The sequence below is a fragment of the Lithobates pipiens genome, unplaced genomic scaffold, assembly GCF_037356315.1.
Source record: "Lithobates pipiens isolate NorthernLeopardFrog02 unplaced genomic scaffold, aLitPip1_a1.2 Scaffold_22, whole genome shotgun sequence".
Classification (NCBI taxonomy): Eukaryota; Metazoa; Chordata; class Amphibia; order Anura; family Ranidae; genus Lithobates; species Lithobates pipiens.
The window spans coordinates 44,653,422-44,669,429 of NW_027507784.1; the positions used below are offsets into that span (position 1 = coordinate 44,653,422).

The window sequence follows — 16,008 nt, forward strand, 5'->3', positions numbered from 1 at the left end:
CATCTGTTCAGCTCCGCCCGCCCACCAGCATTTCTGTGTCTATAATTTTTAACCACCGCTGAACTTACGATCTTGCGCATGCGCCGTTCAGATCACGGACTTGGCGCATGCGCAGTAAAGGCCCGCCGTCAGCTGTTAGAGTGACGGAGCCTCACCGGAAGTGACGGGGTGAGCGAAATTCACGGGTCGCATGAAATTTTATCACACCGGGAATGTAAGTGTTTTTTGAAACTGGGTTTACTCGCGCTTTAAGGGGGTGTGGCAGGGGGCGTGTCATATGCCTTCATACATTTGCTAGTAGGTGTCCCTCATTCACATCTCAAAATGTCGGGAGGTATGCCATAAATGACTCAACACCATAACAGTTTGACTACCAGGGGGATAACATTTGGTTCTGGGTGTTGGAGTCTATTATCACACAAAGATTTCCACCTTCACTAAAAAGCTCTGTGCTCATCCTAACGCCTTAAAGTCCAGCTACAGGAAATAGGCAAAATCTATCCTTGCAGTGGGGCCCCATCATCGTACTGCAAGGGTTAATGACTCACTCAGACTAAAGGGGCAGGAATAAGGAACAATACTTATCTTTTTCCACTCTCCAGCATGGCCCCTCCAGTGGGGCGACCAGTCCTACAAAGCCACCTAGCTGTGGTCACTTCCTTGCCAATGTAAGTGGTCAAAGATGTAACTTCCTCAACTGTAAGTCCTCAATAGTAAAGAGAACTGCTAGACTGACAAGAGGTTAGCAAAGACAACCGCCAGAGATATTGCCACAACCTCACGTGCCCAAACAATTGCTTCTAAATTCTTTTTGCTTGTTCAATAAAGTTTTAATTTGGTATTTCCATGCAACATATGGTTACATACAATGTCCATCTAGGAGTACAATGTCCACAGGGTTACAAGGTTGCTGTGCAAATTCACTGCAGAATGAACAATGTCGTCACCGTTAGCTATAGAACATGGGGGAATGATAATGTAAGAATGAACACCTACTAATGATTCTCTGACAGGAACTTCTGTCAGATCCAGGACTTTTTTTTAGTGGGAATGCAGGGAGCGCAGTTCCAGAGCCTCCAGTCCTGAATGTATGTAAAAGCAAGCTGTGTGAGTTATGCTGGAGGGTCTATTGATGCTGGCTGCTGGGGAACGTATTGTCACTGATAAGGATCTGTTTTTGCATCGCTTTGCATCCTGTGAGTGTGCACAGTCGGCTCGTCTTCCCACTGGGCTTGCTGTGCATTACTGAACTACTATTACAATACAGTTCTGTTCTCTGCAACCGCCCCCCATGTTGAGGGCAGGATGCCTGGTATGGTTCAGGAAGAGGGGGGGGATTGGTGTTCGCTCAAGCCCAGTGGGAAGACGAGCCGACTGTGCACACTCACAGGATGCAAAGCGATGCAGTAGGTCTCAAATGTATCCACAGTATCCGTCTTGAGGGTCAGAATGCAGCTGCCGGAGACTTCCAGAAAGAATGGCATGCCCCTGCACTTTCCACATTCATCTTGAACCTCTCCCTGACGCACTAACAGACGGATGACCTTTCCTTTTATGTTGCTGGTGGGGATCAGTTTTTGTGTGAGGGTCTATTGTTGCCGGTGTGGGATCTATTATTGCTGGGGGGGTTTATGTTGCTGGTATGGATTTACTGTTGAGGGGGAAAGGTCTATTGTTGCTGGCTGCTGGAGGGTCTATTAAGGCTGGCGGCTGTGAGATATGTTGTTGCTGCTGGGGGGTTCTAATGTTGCTGGGGTGGATCTTTTGTTGTGGGGGTCTATTGTTGCTGGGGTGGATCTCCTTCGTGGTTGTTGTCCCCATCTTCTTCTTCATTCTTCTGTTCTTCCAATGTTGACACAACGCTCTCTCCCGCTGTAATGCCGTGGACACGGTGCACGGCGACTTATATAGGCAAAAGGGGCAGGGTCACCGGGTGATGTCACCCGGTGACTCCGCCTCTTATGATGTCGCAGTCCCAGCATGCCCCGGGGCTGTGACATAAATTATTAAAGGGGGCTCCCATATTCCTATAAGCCCCCCGCCCGCAGACCCCGACAACCAAAGGCCAGGGTTGTCGGGAAGAGGCCCTTGTCCTCATCAACATGGGGAGACGGTGCTTTGGAGTGGGGGGGCCACAGGGTGCCCCCCTTCCCCAAAGCACCCACCCCCCATGTTGAGGGCATGCGGCCTGGTACGGTTCAGGAGGGGGGGTTCATGTGTCCCCACCTCCTTTCCTGACCGACCATGCTGCATGCTCGGATAAAGGTTTAGAATGGACTTTGGGGGGACCCCACACCGTTTTTTCAGCGTAGGGCGTTACCCTTAAAATCCATGCCAGACCTAAGGGCCTGGTGTACAGTACCCTGTAGCCGAGAACCAGCGCGATAGGACCGCACTGTTAACATTCCCGCGGGCAGGTGCTGTAGTTGTCGTTGCTTCGTAGTTGGTCCGTCGGACCAGCATACAGACGAGCGGACTTTCTGTCAGGAACTGGGTCCGGCGGACTTTTGGCGGGAAGATATAAAACATGTTTTATTTCTAGGTCCGCCGGACTTTGGGGAAGAAAAAGTCCACTGGAGTCCACACGCGATCGAATTGTCCGATGGACTCTGGTCCGCTGGACAAAGTCTGCCGGAAAGTCCGATCGTGTGTATGCGGCATAAGGCTAGCAATACACGTTAAAATGTATTTTGTGAAGTCACTCAATTCCACTATCCACCCTACATAGTGTGGATGGGGGGATGTCCTTTGGTGGCTATTATACTCAGACATTGTTCAGTATGTTAATGATATGCCTCTTGTAGAACTAATTCATTTTAAATAAATGTCCCATCTGATTAAAGTACATTTCCTGTTTACAATGGCTTTCTGGATGGAAACCCCAAAAAAGTGTCCCTGTAAAAAAAAAAAAAATGATTTTGAAGGGTTAAAACAATATCATATTCTGACTTATAACCTTTTAACCACTTGCCGACCGACTCCTGTACATATATACATCGGCACTTTGAAGATAACGGCAGCAGCGGGGGGGGGCGTGACCGGAAGTACTGGGGAGAGGACGCGTCTCTGCCGAGCTCCGCCGGCCGAGATATAATCCTTCTCCATCCACTGTTCTCAGGCTGGATTCTGGCCGGCGGACACCTCAGCGTACTCCCCGCAAGTCCCCTAAGTGAAGCCACTGCGGTATTGCAGCTCTGGACAGGCCGCGAGTCCCGCAATCGGGCCTGAGGCCTACTTCACATTGTGAACGCCGGCCGCCATCTTGCGGCCTACAGGGACACCGGAGCCTCCGCGCTCGAGTACCGACGGCCGCGCGGATAGCGGCGACACACGCACGCGCCCATCGTGTGTCAGAGGAGCCCCCCTGAGGCCTGAGGAAAGAATTCGGCGGTGGGGACCGACGCTGTCAGGCAGCACGCTTGTCTGGAGGACACACTGGAGGCTGAGGTAGGCGGTGGCCATCTTGGTACACCCAGTCCACCATTACAGGCCCTTCACACTCCCACAGGCAGCTCCAGCTCCCCCCCTCAACTGCATACCACCCAACCAGAATATAGTGGCCCTGGAAGGCCTTAGGATGGGCATGTAATTATATATACTTTGACTGGGGGTGCATACGCAGTCGCAGGGATAATGGCAGCATAATTCCCTAGCATTGCGCCGTCGGAACATTCCACTTGGCAGATAAGGCATATTCAGCTAACAATTATTGTCACATCTACCCCAATCACTGCATGCACTACTGGGCAACCGGCGGGTATGTATAATACGCCCCGGAACAGATCACAGCAGAAATCCTCTCCGATCCGGGGGAAGGCGAAAGGAAAGGGAAAGATGGCGCCCGAACCGCCGGAACCTGACGACACCACCCAGCATTCAGACGATAGCCTGTCACAGTTTCCCTCTAACCTTGCAAGCCCTGTGGACACTAACTCTGAAGCTTTGCTGCAGAAATTCCATACCATAGTAAGGGACGAGATCACCACGGCCTCTCGCAAACTGTCAGCTGAGCTGGTGAAGGGTCTTAAAGAACTAGGCCACCGCACTAATCAGTTAGAGGAGCGGATGGACCTTACAACTACGGTACTGGAGGGTCATGAGGAAGAGGTGGAGAAACTGAATGCAGAACTTATAACCCTCCAGGACAAACTTGAGTACTCAGAAAATAGGGCCCGTAGAGGAAATTTGCGTATACGCGGCCTCCCGGAGACCGTTACGGACCTCCAGGGTACAGCTACAGCGTTCTTCCAGGAGCTTGCACCCGACATCCCTACGGAACGCCTGGAATTCGACCGTATCCACAGGTCCCTCGCTCCCAAGCCAACTGATGGCCCCCCTAGAGATGTGATTATAAAATTTCACTTCTACAGAACCAAGGAACGACTTCTCCAAGCGGCCAGAGAATTTCCGGACATTACATTTCAGGGAAACACCCTCCAACTGTTTGCAGACCTTTCCCCGGTCACTATCGCTTAAAGGCGGAATATGAAGCCCTATCTGCAAATTCTGCAAGCCAGAAACATCCGCTACCGATGGGGGTTCCCCTTTAAACTCTCCTTTTATCATTTGGGACGTCAGTTTCATGCCTCATCTTTGCCGGATCTGAGGCGGCAATTCCAGGAGCTGCAATTTGACCTCCCTCCTTCTCAACCCGATGCAGCAGTGGCCCGCCCGGGTCCCTCCCGGGCCCCACAGAGATCTTCACAATCCTCACAGCACGGATCCCAAGCCCTCCGCTCTCTCAAGGCTCAGAGGTTTCAAGAAGCTTCAACAGACGGACATCGCTAGAAAAGTGTTGCTTCTGCCTTTAGTTAGTTTGTTTGTGTTTTGTTTTAGTTTTTTCTCTGCCTTCACGCAGCAGACCGCATCGGGTCTCCTGAACAAGCCGCAACTATTGCCACCAGGCGATTGGAGCATGACACCTCCGGACCATAACTCTGAGGAGTGGTAAGCTAGTCTTTATTTTATTATGGACTGTCTGTGCTGGTCTTCAACCCTGGACTGTAATGACCCACCTTGCCGGCGGTGGATGTCGGGTGGGGGAACTGTCTTGATCCTTTCTTGGACAATTGATGCACTCGGGTAATGACTGCCGTCTCCCCCCCCCCCCCCCCCCAGTTACATAAGCTTTCTTCAATACCCCATTACTTTATTTTTTTTTTATTTTTTTGGCTCTCCCAATATAGTCAAAAAAAAATTTTTTTTCTTTTTTTTTTTAACGGAGTTCTACTTATTATTTCAGTTTTCAATGTTCTTGTTTTTGAACTCTTTCCTCTTGCCCCTCATGGCCTGGATCTCTGTATACTGAGGCATTGGACACCTCGCCCCCCCCTCCTCCTTTTTTATTTTTTTTTATATTTTTTTATTTTTTTCTCGTATGTGTATATGTGTATGTATGTATGTATATGTATATATATGTATATATGTATGTGTGTATGTATATGTATATATGTGTATATATAATGTGAATTAAGAATGTGTACAAGCTATATGGACTTGGCTCCTGCCTGATATTGGCCAGTTGGGGTGAGGCCTTACGCCCACCTGATTTTAGGTTTCACTCAGCTGCCGCTGGGTTCATGCTGCTTATTCATGGGCAGGGGGTCATCACACGCACTAACCTGTGTACTTGTTTTTTTTCTTTTTTTTTTTTACTTGTTCTTGGGGTTTATATATATATGCCTTTGTTGACATGTTCTTTTATATACATGGTTATTGTTTCAGTTAAGCCTAATGGTCTCCGACGGACCACTGCACCCTCATGTTGTGGTACTTGATCCGAACTAACGTTCGAGTCGACACCCGACCAGATAGTGGGATGTTCAACCCACGACCCATGGCACTCTTACTGTTACAGTGTTATATGTTCACAGCATTGCATGATTCTATTACCTTTACTGACGTGATACGTCACTTCTCTCTTCCTTCTCCCTCTTCACTGCTTCTATCCCTTTCTCTCCCCTCTGGGTTCGCAGGGTGTGTACTCTGGTTCCAGGTTGATGATCACCCAGTACTGTCCCTATGACAATTAACTGGTTGTCCCTGAATGTCCAGGGCATGAACTTTCCCCATAAGAGGGTGAAGGTTATTAAATATTTGCGCAAGCAACAAATTGACATTGCTTGTTTACAGGAGACACATTTTTCGAGACCTCCCATCCTAGGTACTTCGATGCTCAGTTCCCTCAGGTATTTTTTGCAAATGCTTCAACTAAACAAAGGGGGGTTCTCGTGGCTTTTCGCAAATCTGTTCCATTTAATTGCATTAAACAAATCGCAGACCCTGAGGGACGATATCTATTTCTCCAAGGAACCATTCATGACACAGAGGTTACTGTGCTGACGTACTATGCCCCGAATGTAAACCCGGGGCCCTTCTTGACCCATGTCTGTGCCCTGCTTATGTCTCACTGTAGGGGCACCCTCCTTCTTGTGGGTGACTCTAATCTTATATTAAACCCCAAACTAGATAAGCATCCGTCCGAGAGTATTGGACAGTCGGCAGGGGCTAAAAAATTCTCGTCCTCTTTGCAAACATTTGACTTGGTTGACCTGTGGAGAGAGTGTCATCCACAGGGCAGGGACTACACCCATTACTCTCACCCCCATCACGTTCACTCAAGGATAGACCATATGTTTATGCTTAGACGTCACCTTCCGTTAGTGGTATTGGCCTCAATCTTGGCTGTTCCTTGGTCGGATCACGATCCAGTGCTAGTCGTCTGTCACTCTATCCTAGATAGACCTAGATTTTCACCCTGGGTGATGAATGATTCCCTCCTCTCACATGCAGGGGTGTCGGCGGATATTATTAAGGCTTCGGAGGACTACTTTTGTGAAAACTTGGGCTCGGTGCAGTCTCCGGTGGTCCTTTGGGAGGCTTATAAAGCGGTGTTACGGGGTCGGATAATTGGTCTGGCTTCGGCCCGTAAGAGGGCTAGAGAGGCAAAACAAAAAGAGCTTGAGTCTCGATTGGAGTCGCTATCTGAGAAGTTTAAACAATCTCCCACCCCAGGCAACCGTAAGTTGCTGGACTTAGCCAGATCAGAGCTCGATCTGTGTCTCACTGAGGGTGCTGAGCGTGTACTGCGCTGGTCCCGCCAGAGGTGGTATATGAGAGCAAATAAGCCGAACCATATGTTAGCTAACAGACTCCGAACCTTTGCCCCTAAATTGAACCCGATCACTCTCCGAGATCGAAACAATGTCCTATCAGGGAACCCGAAGCATGTCCTGGAGGAATTTGGGTATCGTCTTGCGAAGCTATACGCGGCACCAGAGGGAAATGTGGCTCAGAGCACGGCAAATTTCCTGGAAGGCCTTTCGCTCCCATCCTTAACGGGGGCTCATGTTACCCTCATGGATAGGGACATTCAGCTCTCCGAAGTTCTACAAGCAATAAAAGAACTTAAAGTGGGAAAACGTCCTGGGCCTGACGGGTTCACTGTGCTTTATTATAGGAAGCTGGCATCGGTAGTAGCTCCCCACCTGGTGGCAATGTACAATTCGGTGAAAAACGGATACCCTCTAACCCCGGATCTTCTGACGGCGAATGTAGTGATGATTCCTAAGCCTGACCGTGACCACTCATCTTGGGCCAATTTCAGGCCTATTTTTGCTCATTAATGTAGATATGAAACTCCTGACAAAAATCTTGGCGACTCGACTAAACTCTTTTCTCCCTCGTATAATAAAAAAATACCAGGTTGGCTTCATACCACAGAGACAGGCGGGAGATGCAATTCGACGTATAGTTCAACTCCAACATATAGCCCAGGCTCGCTCCCTGGAATCCATGCTTCTCTCCCTCGATATAAATAAGGCCTTTGACTCCTTATCTTGGCCCTATCTCATGTCTGTCCTGCGACATTATGGATTTGGGACTTCTTTTATGACTTGGATGTCAGCCCTGTATGATTCCCCCCGAGCTAAAATTAAGTATTACGGATTCGAATCCCCCATTTTTGATATCAGCAGGGGAACCCGACAGGGGTGTCCGCTGTCACCCCTTCTTTTTGTGTTGGCACTGGAACCCCTGGCGGAGGCAATAAGAGCACACCCGGATATCAAGGGCATTGAAATAGCAGGTTGCCCCCATAAGATTTCTTTATTCACTGATGACATTCTTCTTTCTGTCACTTCTCCTAGAACTTCCCTGCCAAACCTACACACACTGTTGCAAACCTTTGCATCTCTCTCAGGACTCCAGATTAACTCATCAAAGTCGAAGGCATTGTCAACTAACCTCTCTGTGGAGTTGCTGAGGGACTTGCAGTCAGCCTTTCCTTACCAGTGGGTCTCCTCTTTGCCTTATTTGGGAATCCGACTCAAATCGACATATCAGGCGAATTATCCTCCATTATTCAAAAAATGAATGGATATGTTGTCAGCGTGGTCCTCCTTACCCCTTTCATGGTTCGGGAGAATATCAGCCATCAGAATGACGTATCTCCCAAAGCTACTTTACTACTTTAGGGTTCTTCCTATCTCAATTCCCTCCCATGTCCTCAATACCCATCAGCGTAGGATCCTGCAATTTATCTGGGGATCATCTCGCCCCCGTATTAATAAACAAATCATGTTCGCCAACAGAAGTAATGGGGGCCTCTCGGTCCCGAATATAAGAGATTACTACGTAGCTGCTGCCATTGCTCCGCTCTCTCACCTCCACGAGACATATCAACTCCCATTATGGGCGACTATTGATCTGCTTGAGACTGACCCCATCCCAATCTCTTCATTACCATGGCTCCCGCCTATAAACCGCCCTAAGATTACAGGGCCTTGTATGCTTCATATGCTACGAATTTGGGACTCGGTGAAATACTCGGCGGGGCTGGCTTCTCCCCATCTCCCGCTGTTGCGACTTTTACGTTGCCCACTTTTCCCACCGGGCCTGGACAACCCAGCGCAATTCAGGTGGTGGACCATGAATGGATTCGGCGACGTACACTCCTTACTTACTCCCACTAGGATCTTAACATACGATGTTTTACGCTTGTCACATGACATACCTCTACGAGAATATTTCAGGTATCTACAGATCCGTCATTTTCTCCAGAGCCTCATTAAGTCTCAAGACGCCCCATACAGGTTGACACCGTTTGAGAGCATCTGTAGACCCAGGCCCCACTCGCCTGGTCTGATATCTATGATATACTCAGCTCTGATCTCTAAGGCCGCGTACACACGCGGGGACTGTTCGCCCAACTTTGTCCGTCAAACAGTTTCAGCAAACAGTCCGCTCAAAATTAGCATGGACGGACATGGCCACACACGACGAACGAACAGTTTGCTGAAACCGTGCGCGATGACGTGAACGGCACGTACGACGGGACGAAAAATACGACGTCCTATACACTGCATTATAACTTTCGGCGTGTAAATCCTTTCTGAGCATGCGCGGAACTTAGTTTGACGAACAAGCCTACACACGAGGGGACTGTTCACAAAGTTTCAGCGGACAGTTTTTCGGAATTTCCGAAAAACCTTGTTCAGCGGACTGTTCGCTGAAACTGTCCGCTGAAAGCCCACACACGGGCGGACTGTCCGCCGAAACACTGTTCAGCGGACAAAGTTGGCCGAACAGTCCCCGCGTGTGTACGTGGCCTGAGAGGAGACCTCCAGTGAGGTCTTATCATCTGCAGTGGGAGAGAGAGTTGGGGAGGCGGTTGGATCCGGAGGATTGGCAGGCAATGACCCTAGCCGTATCCAATTGCTCGCGCAACGTAGTGATTCTGGAAAATGCATATAAGGTGTTATATCGGTGGTATTATACCCTGACGCGCCTGGCACGCTTTGTTTCTACTTGTTCCCCTCTTTGTTTCAGGGAATGTGCCCAAGAGGGTACTATGGCCCATATTTGGTGGACGTGCCCACGGGTGTGCAGACTATGGGTCAGGGTGTATGCATTGCTCCGTAGCCTCCTTCAAGTAAATCTTAAAAGAGATCCGTTTGAGGCACTCCTTGGCAAACCAATCATTGCGCTATTGCGTCCGGAGCGCCAATTGGCGCAACATCTCTTTACTGCAACTAAGTTGACAATAGCCAGAGCATGGAGAACCCCAACCCTGAGTTTCGAGGCAGTCAAGAACCGACTAAATGATGTTATGGTCAATGAAAAATTGTCTTCTGTTCTTTCTGACACACACGCCAAGTTCCTACGTGTCTGGCAACCCTGGATCGCATACCATTATTCTCCTAGATTCGATGTTGCTATATTATCAATATAAGGACCGGTTGTGCACACCCTGTGAGCCCATTCTCTTCCTTCTCTCCCCTCCCTCCCCTCTCTCTCCCTCGTCCCCTCTTCCTTTTCTTTTTTTTTGACCCTCTCTGCTCCTCTCCTCCTTTCCATTCTACGACCTCTTTTAACCACTTCCCGACCAGCGCACGACGATGTACGTCGACAGCATGGCACGGGCAGGCATATTGGCGTACATGTACGTCCAATATTCGTTGCCGCCGTGCCATCGCTGGTCGGGACCCCCGTGAGTCCGGTCGCGGGACCCGCAGACTCGATCGCCGCGGGCATCCCCGCGATCGTCTAGTCGGGACCCCCGTGAGTCCGGTCACGGGGATGCCCGCGGACTCGATCGCCGCGGGCATCCCCGCGATCGTCTTTGGAGCGGCGGAATGGAGGAAATGCTGTATAAACAACATTTTCATTTTGGTCGGGACCCCCGTGAGTCCGGTCGCGGGACCTGCGGACTCGATCGCCGCGGGCATCCCCGCGATCGTCTTCGGAGCGGCGGAATGGAGGAAATGCTGTATAAACAACATTTTCATTTTGGTCGGGACCCCCGTGAGTCCGGTCGCGGGACCCGTGGACTCGATCGCCGCGGGCATCCCCGCGATCGTCTTCGGAGCGGCGGAATGGAGGAAATGCTGTATAAACAACATTTTCCCATTCTGCCTAGCAACTAGTGACGCTGATCTCTGCTCCATGTGATTGGAGCAGAGATCAGTGTACACTAAATGAAAGCCCAACCCCCCCACAGTTAGTAACACACCCCTAGGAACACTTAACCCCTACACTGCCACCCACTGGTTAACCCTTTCACTGCCAGTGTCATTTACACAGGAATCACTGCATTTATATAGCAGTGATTACTGTATAAATGACAATGGTCCCAAAAATGTGTCAAAAATGTCCGATGGGTCCCCGACAATGTCGCAGTCACAATAAAAATCGCAGATCGCCGCCATTACTAGTAAAAAAAAAAATAATAAAAAATTATTAATAAAAATGCTATAAAACTATCCCTATTTTGTAAACGCTATAACTTTTGCGCAAACCAATCAATAATCGCTTATTGCGATTTTTTTTACCAAAAATATGTAGAAGAATACGTATCGGCCTAAGTTGAGGGAAAAAAATGTTTTTTTATATATTTTTGGGGGATATTTATTATAACAAAAAGTAAAAAATAATGCGTTTTTTTCAAAATTGTCGCTCTATTTTTGTTTATAGCGCAAAAAATAAAAACCGCAGGGGTGATCAAATACCACCAAAAGAAAGCTCTATTTGTGGGAAAAAAAGGACGTCAATTTTGTTTGGGAGCCACGTCGCATGACCGCGCAATTGTCAGTTAAAGCGACGCAGTGCCGAATCGCAAAAAGTGGTCTGGTCTTTGACCAGCAAATTGGTCCGGTCTGAAAGTGGTTAATCAACTCTTGACTCTTAGCACATCTTCCTCTCTCCTTCTTTCTTTTGTCATACCAATTTACAATTGATGATTACGATGGGCTGTTAATGTATTGTACAACAAGCTTCTGTTAAAGTCCTGTGGAAACCCGGGTCCACCCGGACACGGAAAATGTGGGCATCGCTTGGGCAACAGCCTGCTTTACTTAATATTACACTGTAGCCCACCTGAACGTTAATTTGTATAAAAACCTATTGTATTGGAATGTACACTTGTTATTTGACAATAATAAAAACTTTTGTAAAAGAAAAGAAGATAACGGCAGCAGCATCGAGTTATCCATCTTTTCAGGAGCCGGTCGTATTCACGATAATGGTGGTCTCTGCAGCGGATTCGCCGCGAGATCACCGTTATCGGCGGTGGGAGAGGGGGCCCCCTCCCGCCGCTCTCCTGCACCCTCCGCCGCGGCGGAAGCGATCCGGTCCTCTCAGTGCCTGAGTATAGAGAAGAGAGAGGCTAAGATGGCCCCCGCCTGTCTCCATACCATAGCAGGGCGGAAGCGACGTCAAAACTTCACTTCCACCCATAGCTCTTAAAGGCACATTTTTTCAAAGTAATTTTTTCAAATGGCAATTATTTATTGCATTTTAGTCCAAATATGAGATCTGAGGACTTTTTGACCCCAGATCTTATATTTAAGAGGTCCTGTCATGCTTTTTTCTATTACAAGGGATGTTTACATTCCTTGTAATAGGAATAAAAGTGACCCCAATTTTTATTTTTTATTTTTTAAACAGTGAAAAAAATAATAAAATTAAGTAAAATAATTAACTTAAAATATGCAAGCTGTAGATTTTTTAAACATCGCCTATGGGGTAAAAGTTTGACGCCATTCCACAAGCGGATTCAATTTTGAAGTGTGACATGCTGGGTATCAATTTACTCGGAGTAACATTATCTTTCACAATATAAAAAAAATTGGGCTAACTTTACCGTGGTCTTATTTTTTTTATTTAAAAAAAAAGGGATTTTTTTTCCCCAAGTGCAAGAAATTCATGTGACTGTTCAGTGTGTTGTCAGCACATCGGGGTAAAGGGTAATCATTCCATAAAGACTCGGAATGGCGGACAGGACATTTCTGGGAATACTGATTCTTCTCTCTCTACACCAGACATGTAAGTTTTTTTTGTTCAAATTGTTTTTATTGAAGATATACAAAAGTACAAGCAACCAGCAACAAAGTCCAGAACAATTCTGAAAACAACGAACATTGATATAACGTAGGTAACCATACATTTTACTTTTCTACCATACGTGAGCTGGGGGTTTCCATCTCCTTCACCTCCCACACCCCATCCGGGATCAAGCTGTGTAGGGGGTAGCCAGTTCAGGATCCCCATAAAATGTACAGAGTTCGGTGAACCAAGAGAAACGTGTAAGTTTTAACCTTTTTTCATTGGTGAGGGGAATGAACCGTTCATTTAACTGTAAAGATGATAAAGAAAAGATCTAAGATATGGTGTTCAGGCACATGGAAGTGATAGGACTGTGAACATTGCGCTCTCCTAGAACTATAATCTGAATACAGAGAACAATTTTAATTACTGCCATAAACGTAATGTGACCAAAAACATAGCTCCCAACTGTCCCTGATTTTGTGGGACTGTCCCTGATTTTGAAGGAACTGTCCCTGATTTCGAGGGACTGTCCCTGATTTGGAGCAATGTCCCTCTGTCCCTCATTCCCCCTCATTTGTGCTTCATTTTGATCTGATCTATATAGTTTGTATATAAAATGCACTATTTATCTTTCAAGAAGGGTTTCTTAGCGCTAAACCTTCCATCCAAATTCTAAATGACTGCATTTGTAAATTTTAATAGCCAATATAAAGGAATAGTAGTGATAAAAAAGCCCTTGTGAATTTAACCTTTTTTTTTGGTTAATTCTCCTTTAAAGTGGAAGTAAACCCTGCTATTGTTTTCAGTCAAGGAAGCTGCCATCTTGGCCTCTAATATTTCTTCAACTGCCAAAATGCTGTACATGTGATCAGTTATGACACCAGCCATTGGATGGTTTGAAAGTTTGGTTGACAGCACAGTGAGAGTTAGCATTTCTGGCATGCCGGGAATGTAAGTGTTTTTTGAAACTGGGTTTACTCGCGCTTTAAGGGGGTGGGGCAGGGGGCGTGTCCTATGCCTACATACATTTGCTAGTAGGTGTCCCTCATTCACATCTCAAAATGTTGGGAGGTATGCCATAAATGACTCAACACCATAACAGTTTGACTACCAGTGGGATAACATTTGGTTCTGGGTGTTGGAGTCTCTTATTATCACACACAGATTTCCACCTTCACTAAAAAACTCTGTATTCTTCCTAACGCCTTAAAGTCCAGCTACAGGAAATAGGCAAAATCTATCCTTGCAGTGGGGCCCCATCATCGTACTGCAAGGGTTAATGACTCACTCAGACTAAAGGGGCAGGAATAAGGAACAATACTTATCTTTTTCCACTCTCCAGCATGGCCCCTCCAGTGGGGCGACCAGTCCTACAAAGCCACCTAGCTGTGGTCACTTCCCTGCCAATGTAAGTGGTCAAGATGTAACTTCCTCAACTGTAAGTCCTCAATAGTAAAGAGAACTGCTAGACCGACATTAGCAAAGACAACCGCCATAGCCATTGCCACAACCTCACGTGTCCAAACAATTGCTTCTAAATTCTTTTTGCTTGTTCAATAAAGTTTTAATTTGGTATTTCCATGCAACATATGGTTACATACAATGTCCATCTAGGAGTACAATGTCCACAGGGTTACAAGGTTGCTGTGCAAAATCACTGCAGAATAAACAACGTTGTCACCGTTAGCTATAGAACGTGGGGGGATGATAATGTAAGAATGAACACCTACTAATGATTCTCTGACAGGAACTTCTGTCCGATCCAGCACTTTTTTTAATGGGAACGCAGTTCCGGAACTTCCAGCACTGAATGTATGTAAAAGCAAGCTGTGTGAGTTATGCTGGAGGGTCTATTGATGCTGGCTGCTGGGGGATCTATTGTCACTGATGGGGATCTGTTTTTGTGTGAGGGTCTATTGTTGCTGGTGTGGGATCTATTATTTCTGGGGGGGGGGGGCTTATGTTGCTGGTAGGGATTTACTGTTGAGGGGGTAATGTCTATTGTTGCTGGCTGCTGGAGGGTTTATTGAGGCTGGCGGCTGTGAGATATGTTGTTGCTGCTGGGGGTTCTAATGTTGCTGGGGTGGATCTTTTGTTGTGGGGGTCTATTGTTGCTGGGGTGGATCTTATGTTGCAGGGGTGGTACTTTGCTGTGGTTGGTGCATTGTGCTGCTGGGGGATATAATGTTGTTGGGGGTGGTACTTTGTTGTGGTTGGCCCATTGTTGATGTGTGGGGGGTCTTATGTTGCTGGGTGGATCTTATGTTGCTGGGGGTGGAATTTTGTTGTGATTGGTCCATTGTTGCTGGGGGGGGGGGGGTCTTTGTGGTGTGGGAGAACTATTGTTGCTGAGGATTCTATTGTTGTTGGGGGGGTTATTGTTGCTAGGTGAGGTCCATTGTTGCTGGGGAAGTCTATTGTTGTGTAAGGGATCTATTGTTACTGGGGTGTGGTCTATTGTTGCTGGGGTGGGGTCTATTGTTGCTGGGGAGATCTATTGTTGCTGGCTCTCGAGATCTATTTTACTGCTTTTCTTGCTATTAGACATGAAAAAATTCCATTAAAACTATTTAGCACCACAAAATGATACTTGATGTGGTACTGGGAAGTGGGTGGGTGGTGGAACCAGGGGACAGTGATCAGAGGACGGTAGGTAGAGGAGATAAGGTACAGTGCTTGGAAGTGGGTATGGGTAGAAAATAAGGGACAGTGCTCAGAGGTGGGTAGGGGGAGGAGATAAGGGACAGTGCTCAGAGGTAGGGATGGCCGAACAGTTTTGCGGCGAATTTCGGCTGTTCGAAGTCCGCCAGTTCGGCGGACTATTGGCGCCGTTCGCCCGGCGGACTTCCATGTTTTTACTGTGTAAAGGAACTTTGACCTGATGACACATCCATCATGGGGTACAGGACAGCCAATTGAGACATGACAGCACATGGACACTTGGACATTCCCCCTAACTTATAAATACACCCGATCCGGCGGCCATTTTACATTCTTTCTTCTGTCACTATAGGGAAAGGTTGCTGTTTGGAGCAGGGACAGATAAACCACTAGCTATTTGGTACACAAAAGTTCTTTTCAGGACTGGTATAGGTGTTAGGTGTATATAGGTTTGCTGTGCTACTGATTGTTGCAGCAGCCTGAGTGTCTTTTGTCAGTTTAGAGAAAGGGACAGAGCGCTGT

General features: G+C 47.4%; 1 protein-coding gene across 1 annotated transcript in view; it reads left to right on the plus strand.

Moving 5' to 3' along the window:
- Window positions 1-16,008, plus strand: part of LOC143923711 (uncharacterized) — a 512,582-nt gene that overhangs the window by 295,288 nt on the left and 201,286 nt on the right. The gene's annotated exons all lie outside the window — the stretch shown is intronic.